General features: G+C 43.6%; 1 protein-coding gene across 1 annotated transcript in view; it reads left to right on the forward strand.

The window, feature by feature from the left end:
- The window catches only part of URI1 (URI1 prefoldin like chaperone), a 71,847-nt gene that overhangs the window by 44,512 nt on the left and 16,600 nt on the right, over nt 1-10,735 (forward strand). The window lies entirely within an intron of this gene.

Below are 10,735 nucleotides of genomic sequence, written 5' to 3' on the forward strand. Positions count from 1 at the left end.
GGGGTTTAAGAATGTACAGGCCAAGCTAAGGATTTGATTAAAAAAGTCATGCAGTCAGTTCATGTGTTCTACTTGAGAGCTTTCCTGGGGGGGAAAAATTGGTTGAACAATAATGTTTAGTCTAGGTTAAAGCTCAGGTTAACCCTCTCTATCTTACTTTTTGCCTCAGCAAAGAGAAATTCATGGCCACATAAAAATTTCTTCTGGCTGAATCTCAGGGAGAAGAGGCAGCAACCTATAGTCAACAGCCAGCTCTGACTCTCTCACTTCCCTTTACTCTGATGGGCAAGATGAGGGAATTAGCAAAGAGCCTTGTAACTTACGTATCATGCATCGATGCTTGGTGCAGAAAGAATTGGGAAGCCATTCGTAAGCACTTAGTACAGTCCTCTACCCACAACAAGCATGCAGTAAGCACCGTTGCGCGGAGGGAAAGGAAGAAGGAAGATGTGTGATGAATGATGCTTTAGGAAGATGATCCGTGCGGCAGCTTGCGATATATTTTGGTGGACGGAGAGAGAGGCTGGAGGCAGGGAGGATGGATGAGAGAGCTGATAATTATAATCTATCCGAAGAGCCTAGGTCAAGGCGCTAGCATTTGGGGTGGAGGTGAGTGAATGGATGCGGGAGATGTTGTGTGGGAAGAACCGGCAGGATTTAGCAATAGCTTGAAGCTGAGAGGTGAAAGATAGGGAGAAGTTGAGGCTCCTGGTATTGACAGGAGCCTTCTAGACTGAGCCCGTTGTTGGGTAGGGTTTGCCTCTATCTGTAGCCAAACGGTACTTCCCAAGCTCTTAGTACAGTGCTCTGTGCACCGTAAGCGCTCAATAAATGAGACTGAATGAAGGAATGAATGACAGAAATGGTAAAGTTAGGCTCAGTGGATTCAGGAGGGAAAGCATTCAGTCTTAGAGGTGTTATTTTTGACATGCTGCCGGGTCACCCAGGTAGAAGCAAGAAGAAATGTAGGATTGTAGGTTGGATGAGAGGTCGGGGCTGGAGAGGTAGGTTTAGGGGATCATCCTCATGGCCGCAGCTTCTAAAGCCATGTGCCACAGATGTGAGAAGAGTGAGAAAGCAAGGGACTTGGAACTTGGGAAGACACCTACAGTGAGGGGCTTAGAAAAGGAAGAGGAGAAGCCAATGAATAAAAGAGAAGGAACGAGTAATGAGCGGGATGTCTAGGAGGGGAACCAGGTTAATACCATGTCTGGGAAACTAGGGCCTGAGTTTTTCGAGGAGGCAGGATAGTCCTCAGTGTCAGAGGCAACTGAGATGTCATGGAGGATTAGGGCAGAGTAGAGTCCTTTGGATTTAACTATACAGAGGACACTGGTGACCTTCAAGAGTGTGGTTGCGATGGAATGAAGAGGTGGGAAACCTAATTGTAGTGGGCCGAGAAGATAGCTGGTGAACAGGAAATGAAGCTAGTGGATGTATGTGTCCCGTTCCATGGGTCCGGATAGAGAGGGAAGCGGGGAGAAGGGGCGGGAGCTGGAGGAAACTGGGTTTGCATTTTCTTTTTACATAATTTGTAAGCCTTTGACACTGACCGATTTGCAGGTACTGATTTTGGGATTAGATCTACCAAGTTAGAAGATTTTGCACAGGCTCTTCTGAATTTTTCTCTGGGTGCGTCTTGACCTTCAGGGCCTTAGACTGTAAACTCACTCAGGGTCTAATGGCTAATCCTTTAAAAAAAAAAAAAAAAAAATTTTTCTAGGGGAATTCAGGTGGAAATGTACTCACTCGTTGGATATGTCTCTCCTTCCCGCCCCCCTTATTTTACTTAACCTTTCTGTGGGCATCAATTTACTCCCACTCCCCGCAAAAGAAACTAATTCTTAATATTTTCTTCCTATGAAGTAAACTAGAAATAATACAGGTTGCTGATAAACTGACCCACTCAAACATTTCTACTTTACTGCAATCTGTAGGGTTAAATATAAAAAAAGGGTATATTTTTATCTTGAGGTCCAAACATAGAATTGATGAACTTTTAAGTAAAATGGAAAGAAAACTGAGCAACTGAAGTTCAAAGTCTAATCGTAGAAAGAGACAATTCGACTGAGATGTGCTTTTTAAAAAATGTCTTTAAAAAAGGAAGGATTGTTCCTCTAGGTAGCCTTTTCTCCCACGATTTCGGACATTAATACCTCAGTTATCTTTATCAGAGTTCTTTTGTCAGTAAAATTGGGAAGGTAGAGAAAAGGAATATTCTTTCATGGGTACCTCTAATTAGTAATAGTTTCTGATGTATCGCTCTTATGTTGTTAGTTCCTAATGACTTGAGCAGTCTGTCCTCTGAAATCTATATGGATGTTTGTTCAAATAGCATATCTTTAAGAATTACATAAAACATTAGTAATGATTATGCAGCCATTTGTTGAATAAGTTCTAAGTACTTGTATAAAACATATTTTCATAATAGGTAATTGCCTATCTGAAGAGTCACGAGAGTAAGCAGCCTTTAAGAATGCAACTGCATATTTCAGGTGATTGTGTGACTGAGGGCATGTGATCGACTTTTTTTAGTGGTATTTAAGTGCAAACTGTGTGCCAGACACTGTACTAATTGCTGGGGTAGATACAAGTAAGTCAGGTTGGACACAGACCCTGTCCCACATAGGATTCACAGTTTTAATCTCCATTTTTCAGATGAGGTAACTGAGGCACAGAGAAGTTAAATGACTCGCCCAAGGTTACACAGCAGGCCAGCAGAGGAGCCCGTGCTTTTTCCACTAGGCCATCCTACTTGTACGTGTATTTCAATGTTTTCTTTGCTTTATGGCATTCAGGCTGGAAAAAGGTAGTAAAACCAAATTATTAAAAAGTTTAATTTAAATAAAACAAAGATATTGAAAAGCGGAGGGATGTAGGGGAAACTTAGGAGAGTTAAGGTGGAATATCATGAAAGGTTTTGAGATCTAGGACCAGGAAGCCATCTCTTTCCCTTAAGCTTCAGTGTCCTTCCACTGGGTTAGCACTGAAAAGGGGCGGGGGGGATCACTTAGATAAGTGGGTTCCCCTGTTTCACGCCTCCTGTCCAATGTGGAGAAGCACATGAAGTTCTTCTAATGTACATTTACTTTTATTTATATTTCCCAAACTTGCAGTCTTTGCAATGGACTCCTCCGCTCCTGAACCCTTTCTAATTGTAGGTACTTCTCACCAAAAATATATAAACCGAATCCAGGCTACAGGAGAGCAGTCAAGTGGGGAAGCAATTTTCTTTTTTTGATGCGTACTTCCACTTGCCTACTGCGGAAGAAAGGGCCTCTAGGAAAACCTGGTTCCCAAGCTCCTGCCTTTCTGGCTGGTGTGGCTTTTATCGTTTAGGTTTTTACTTTTTTCTCTCCCCTTTCTCCATTCACCGCTACTTCAAAATGAAAGCCTTTTTGATAGCGCATCGGTTGGCCGGAAGAAGAGTTAATATTACAGCACGGGATGAAGCTGTGTGGCCTGATAAAGGAGAATCGTAGAGATGGGTGCCGAATGCCCGGGCATTCGGTGGTTTGGGGTGGTCTTTCCATTTCAGTGCGGACACTGTTTGGGCAGAGTTTGGTATTCGTACAGTTGCTGGAAATCTCTCTTCCAAAAAGTAGCAGTAATAATTGTGGTATTTAAGCGCTTACTATGTGCCAAACATTGGGTCCCTTTATAATGGGGCTCACAATAAAAGTAGGAGGGAGGAGTATGAAATCCCCGTTTTGCAGATGAGCGACTGAGGCACAGGGAAGTTAGGTGACTTGCCCAAGGTCACGCAGCAGGCAAGCGGCTGCCTCTCAGATGCTGCGCTGACTCCTTAAACGACAGCTGTTGCCTGCACTCGCCCTCCTCTGCTGCTGCTCCTGCTGTTTTCCGGCTCTGGTCTCTTCAACTGTGCAGAGGACAACTGTATTTTTTTTTTATTGTCCCTGGTGCTGCTGTTTTTGTTTTTCATTTCTTGTTTTTGCTATGCCCACTCATTTTTGCAAAAAAGTGGAAAACTCCTTATCCAATCTAAGGCACTCTGAATATTGCACTCTGCTATGGCTTAGAAAATAAGCACGAACACAGTGGTGCCTGCTGCTGCTCTTGATCTGACAGATCACTTGCCAATTGCTTTGCAACAACAATAATGATAATAATAATGATGGTATTTGTTAAGCGCTTACTATGTGCCAAGCATTGTTAGAAGCCTTGGGAGAGATACAAGGTTATCAGGCTGTCGCATGTGGGGCCCACAGTCTTATTCCCCATTTTACAGATGAGGTAATTGTGGCACAGAGAAATTGTGACTTGCCCAAAGTCACACAACACACAAGTGGAGGAGCCGAGATTAGAACCCACGACCTCTGACTCCCAAGCCCAGGCTCTTTCCACTAAGCCACAGTGCTTCTCTATACCTCCAGGCGTAGGCGGGCAGGGTACGAAAGCCTGGCCTAGTGGAAAGAGCGTGAGCCCGGGAGTCAGAGGACCTGGGTTCTAATCCTGGCTCCTCCACACAAGTGACCTTGGGCAGCTCACTGAACTTCTGCGCCTCAGTTTCCTCACCTGCAAAATGGGGATTCAGTAGCTGTTCTCCCTCCTACTTAGACTGGGAGCCCCAGGTGGGACCTGCTTATCTTCATTCAACGCTATTTATTTAGCTCTTACTGTGCGCAGAGCACTGTAGTGAGCGGTTACTATATCCACCCAGAGTTTAGCACAGTGTCTGGCACACAATAAGCATTTAACAAATACAATTATTATTATGATAGAGAGTTTGGATGGCTCAGCACCAGACCATCACCTCTTCAGTCCAAATGACTCTAGTAAATGTTCTGCTGGCAGTGGGAACAGAGCTTTCCCCTCATATTCCTAGAATTTCTGAATAATGATCACCCTGAGTGCAGAGGACCAGGTGCGTATTTATTTCCACAGCGCATGAGTATACGAGGGATCCTCCCCATGGTACACCCCGGCCGCAATATCACTGTCAACAGCAGCAAAATCATCAAACCAGAGGACAACTCTGCTTCTCAACGTTATGGTCAGAAGTGTAGAAGTGAATTTGGGATAGACTGTAGGTGACAGTCTTTTGTTTCGTAGACACAGCCTTGCCGTCAAGGAATCTAACATCTTGGCTAGCCCGCTAGGCCTTCTCCAACATCCATAGCTCTAAAGCCACGTGGCTAGCGATTAAATACGCCTTTTCTAAACTGCCATAATAGTGATAATTGGGTTCAAGTGCCTACTATGAGCCAAGAGCTCTACTGAGTACTGGGGTTGACACCAGTAATCAAGTATGTCGGAGTGCCTATCCCACACGGGTCTTAGAGTTGAAATAAGAGGGAGAAAGAATCTCCATTTTGCCATAATTTATCTTTTACCATAATGGATGCTGTCCAAAGGCCGAGCAAGTGTAGGTGCCAAACTCTAATTTTGAGTATGGGTGAAAAGCGGGCAAGGGTTTTGGAGGGGGTGGAGGGAGCTAGGGGAACAAAGACTGACATGAAATGAGTTTCAAAGAATTAGTGGGCCCGGGTACCACTAGTCTTAGGTCTTTTCAGCCCCAGCGGTCGTGGCTAAGCCAGATTCCCAGACGAGTTAATGACCAGAGTCAAGGAGACGCCATCAAATACCACCAGTCGGAAAGAATACCACGAGTACAGAGGGGAAGCTTCTCCACTGTCGGAAGAGGAGCCAGCTTCTTCCCAGGGTGATCCGGTAGCTCCGTTAGGGTCGTTTGTGCTTCAGCTTCCTATCGGGAATGGAGTCAGCCTCTTCCCAGAAAGTCCCAATAGCTCTGGGGAGGTGGCGGGGAAGGGAGGTGGAGTTTGAGTGGCTCGTTGCCTTGCAGAGCTCTTACCAGGCCCATGACCGTACGGTGCAATAGATGGGTGCCACGTGTAGGGTAGAAGAGAGACAAGAACAGCTTGAACTCTGCCTCATCACCATTTTGGATTCCCCTTGAGTCCCTCTTCAGCTCAAAGAGACATTGAGGTCAAACTACTTCCTTTCTTCTTCTGTTTTTTTAATAATATTTGTTAGGTGCTTACTACATGCCAGCGAGTGCTTTGGTAGATACAAGCTAATCAAGGTAAACATAGTCCTTGTCCCACGTGGGGCTCTTAGTCTTTATTCAGAGGATGTACCTGAGGCCCAGAGAAGTCAAGTGACCTGCTCAAGGTCACCCAGCAGACAAGTGGTGGAGCTGGGATTAGAACCCAGCCTTCTGACCCCCAGGCCTGTGTTCTCTGTACAAGGCCATAGCGGCTTTTCCTTCATAACTCTTTTCTGAGGAGGCAAAACTAATGGCTTCTCCCTCTCGGTGCTGAATACAATCAAGGATGGGCACCTGTGATCAGGGTCCACATTTGAACTGAGAACCAGATGTGGCTTGTTGGAATCCTAGGGTCCGGACCCCTGTTGTACACTTTTAGGCTTCAGGAGAGCACCCCCACCCCAAATCGACACATACGGTACTTGCAGTTTAAAAAAAAAAAAAAATGGGGATTTAGTGGACACCAAAATGAATTGACGCAGTTCAGTTAACATACGAATAGCTGCAAGCCAGAGATCACTTTTCTCCGATGTAGGAGGAATGCAGATCACAAAAACCGGTTAAGATCAACCTGATTCTCGTTTTCCAAAACGTTCCAAAATGCAGAATCAAATTTAAAGTTTGACACACAGATTATATTCTTTTCCTGTGTGATGCCCCAGGTCATTTTCCAGTAGGGTCTGTTGCAAATCGATTCTTCCTCGTTGTTTCAGGAATAATGTAACATTCCCAGTACATAGTATAATATTTATACATAGTACTTCTGTAGTTTGGGTGGAACAGGACGAAAGAGAAAGGGAGCTAACTGGATTATGAATTGGTTATTACTATTCATTCGATAGTATTTATTGAACGCTTACTATGTGTAGAGCACTGCACTAAGTGCTTGGAATGTACAAATCGGCAACAGATATGGCTCCTTCAGGGGTGCTTATTCTAGAACCTGCTCTTGTATCTACCCCAGGGCTCAGAACAGTGCTGAACAAGTAGAGTAATAATAATAATAAACCTGATAGGATCTTCATGCTACTCTGTTATCAGTCCTTCTTTAGCCCTTTGTTGTTTACCGGTGCTAATGATCACCGGTGTTGGCGAAATATCTCTGGGTTTTTGCCACATTCCCAAGTCTTCCCTAACATGCTTTATTGGCTGTAAGATAGTTCACTTCAAATTTTAGTCCCATAAAACTCGCTTCAAGCTTTATAAAGCCTTTTTCGTCTTTCACAACTTTCTCCGATTTCATCCAGACCCGTACTGTTTCAGCTATTTGGAACCGTCATTCTCCTCTCATCTTATTTACCTTTCCAAACAGTTGCCTACATTACGGTTTGGGGATGTCACCGCAGTTTGCAGGAACGCCATGTAGTGTCTTATATGTATGTGTCTGCAGGGATTTCTGTGGCCACAGCTTCAACCCAGGGTACATGCTTCGTAGCCACAGAGAAGTTAAATTTACCAACACCTCAAATAAAATAAGAGTTTTAGAGTGAAGTAAATAGTGGAAGGGACCTTGTCTGTTGAGCGCGGCAGAGAGGAAAAGCAGACTGGTCCTAAGAGACATTGGGTTTTTATGTTTGTCTTAAAGCAGCCTTAAATCATTTTCTTTTGATAAGGTAAGGAAGGGCCTATGTATTGTGCCACATTCAAGAGACTGCTTTCTAAAGAATTGAAAAAGAAACCCAAATTTTCCAATAAAACTGTCCGTTTTTCCACCAGCTTACATAGTGGTTTGTTTTTCCACGTACTGTATCTGGCTTTACTTCTGAACGAACTCCCATTTTGGATAAAAATTACTTAAAAGTAATGATCCCAAGTAGAAGTTAGTTATGCACGTGTATAGTAGTAATTATGTTTTGCTTTTTTGTTTTCTGGGGAATACCCAGTCTCTAATTTTTCTCTGAATTTTGAAGATTTTATTGTCATCCAAACAGTTGCATTCTCCATATCAAACGGAAACTCTTCACTACTGGCTTTATAGCGCTCCATCACCTCATGCCCTCCTACCTCACCTCCCTTCTCTCCTTCTACATCCCAGCTCGCACACTCCGCTCCTCTGGTGCTAACCTTCTCACTGTGCCTCCATCTCACCCGTCTTGCCGCCGATTCTTGGTCCACCTCCTTCCTCCTGGAACACCCTCCCTCCTCAAATCCGCCAGACATTCACGTCTCCCCGCCCTAAAGCCTTACTGAAGGTGCCCTCTTTCAGGACACTCCCACTCCCTTTTGTGTCACCCTGACTCCCTCCCTTTGCTCTTCCTCCCTCTCCCCACCTCACAGGATTTGTGTGTGTGTATCTATCTATCTATCTATCTATCTCTATCATCTATCTATCTATCTATCTATCTATCTATCTATCTATCTATCTATCTATCTATCTATCTAATCTATCTATATCTATAATTCTATTTATTTATATTGATGCATTTTTACTTGTAATGTTATCTGTCCCCCCCCCCCAAACTATGAGCCTGCTGTGGGCAGGGATTGTCTCTCATTTGCTCCATTATACTTTCCAAGTGCTTAGTACAGTGCTCTGCACACAGTGAGCGCTCCATAAATACGACTGAATGAAAGAATGAATTCTCCTGAAAGTGAGGTCAATATCTTTAAGACTGTCCCATGTAATATTGCTGGACAGTGGCCTTTAGCCCGGTCCTGCTAAAGATGCTGTAGGAAACTTAAATCTCAAGAGTGGGAGAAGGTGTTTTCAACTGAATCCATTGTCAACAAAAGCCCATTCATTATTCATGGTAGTTTTTAATTAAAAAAACTTTGATGCTGTAAGTACTATGAAACCAGCATCATCATCAGTAACATTTATTGGGTGCCTTCTGTGTGCAGAGCACTTGTACTAAATGCTTGGAAAGGACAAAATGGAAGAAATGATCCCCCCCCCCCCCAAAGGAGGTTATAATCTAGTGGGGAAGGCAGACACTGAAATTAAAGTAAGGATTTTACAGCAAGCAACTGAATTCTAGAAATTGAAATCTTCAAAAAAATAATTCCTAATTGTTTTTTGGCCAGCAGGCATATTTACTAATACTGGTAAATAAATTACAACAGGAAGTCAAAGCAGAGATTTCCACTTTCCCAAGCCCCTTCTGTCTGCCATTTTGTTATCAAATATGTTACTTGGCTTGCGACCGTAAACACGGGAAAACTTACATGAAGGGAAACGTAATGAATTAAGCAGTAAGTACCAAACGTTTCTCTCCGATATATTGGCTAAGATTCTTCTTCAGTGCCACTCTGAGTCAGATACTGGTAATGTAGGTAACCGTGCACTACTTTAAATGATTATTCATTCAAAGTTGTCTTTTTGTGGCACTGGAAAGTGTTTTCAAGGTAAAGTATATTTTTTTAAAGCAAGAGAACGATGAGACTGCAAAAGCTTGCAGGCATTTTCGCTAGGGGTTGCCCCATGGAAAACGTAGGAAAAATGTTTAGCTATTTTAGCACAAAAGCAAAAAAAGTTATACTTAGTGATGTCTTACAAAGAGTTGAGAAAATCCGTATCTTTACACTCAATGCATGCTCACATTCAATACGTGTTCATGTGAAATTATTGAATTCCTAAAGAGAATTTCTTGTAAGAAAGATGTTTGTACTGCAAGTGGAACTTTTTAAGAGTTGATGAGCAATTCTGCTTTTTGCAATCAATTGATTTGATCCTGAGTTTGCTGCAGAGTGGAAATAAGGTCAGTCAGTTAGTGGTACTTACTGAGTGTTTACCGTGTGCAGAGCACTGTACCAAGAGCTTGGGAGAGTACAGTGCAACAGAGTTGATAGACACATTTTCCTGCCCACAGGAGCTTACAGTCAAAAGGGGGAGACGATGTTAATATAAATAAATAATTTATGATTATATAATTTGTGGTATATGTCCTGTGGAGCCGAGTGGGGCGAATCCTGAATGCCCAAAACAGTTGGGGTCCTGACAGTTTGCTGATGATATGATGCTTATATTCATAAACTGTGGCAGAATACGTTTTTCATGATTGTTCCTATCGTAATGATTTCAAATGGGTATAAAGCAAATATTGAAAAGGGTCTAATAAACAGTCTGTTCTGTCAGGGACTTGCGGGGTGGTGGGATTTATGGTTCTCACAGGGACTCCTGCCAGACAAAGCCCTTTTGAGTCTCAGTGGCAGGGGGAAGCTCCCACTGGACAACCCATAGGAACTCATCGTGCTTCTCATCTTGAAAGTCCTCGTGAAAATTCACTCCCTCCAGGAGGCTTCTATCTGATTCATTTTTCTTCACCCCGGGTCGTGTCGTCGTCACTAGTATTTATTGGGTGCCTTAGTGTGTGCAGATCACCGCATTAAGTGCTTGGGAGAGTCCAGTGCAACAGAGTTCCCTACCCTCAACGAGCTTACGATGGTATCCTCCCCACAGTCACCTCAGCACTTTTGTAACCTCCACACTGAAGCCCTGGCATCCTTCCAGAGCACTGCTATTATATGGTACTCTCCCAAGCACCTTAGTACAGTGCTCTGTGCACTACAGGCGCTCAATAAATATATGAGAGAATGAATATCGCTTTAAGCACGCTTCTACATAGCCATTTATTTATTGACTTCTTCATCTTTCCATTCTTCTTCCCCCTCTCGGAATATTAGTTTGTACCCGGCTCCCCACCCCAGATTTGTAGCAAATGAGAAACATTTCTCAGGGAATCCAGGCTTGCCCCCCCCCGCCGTGGA

This window comes from Ornithorhynchus anatinus, chromosome 11 (assembly GCF_004115215.2).
Source record: "Ornithorhynchus anatinus isolate Pmale09 chromosome 11, mOrnAna1.pri.v4, whole genome shotgun sequence".
NCBI lineage: Eukaryota > Metazoa > Chordata > Mammalia > Monotremata > Ornithorhynchidae > Ornithorhynchus > Ornithorhynchus anatinus.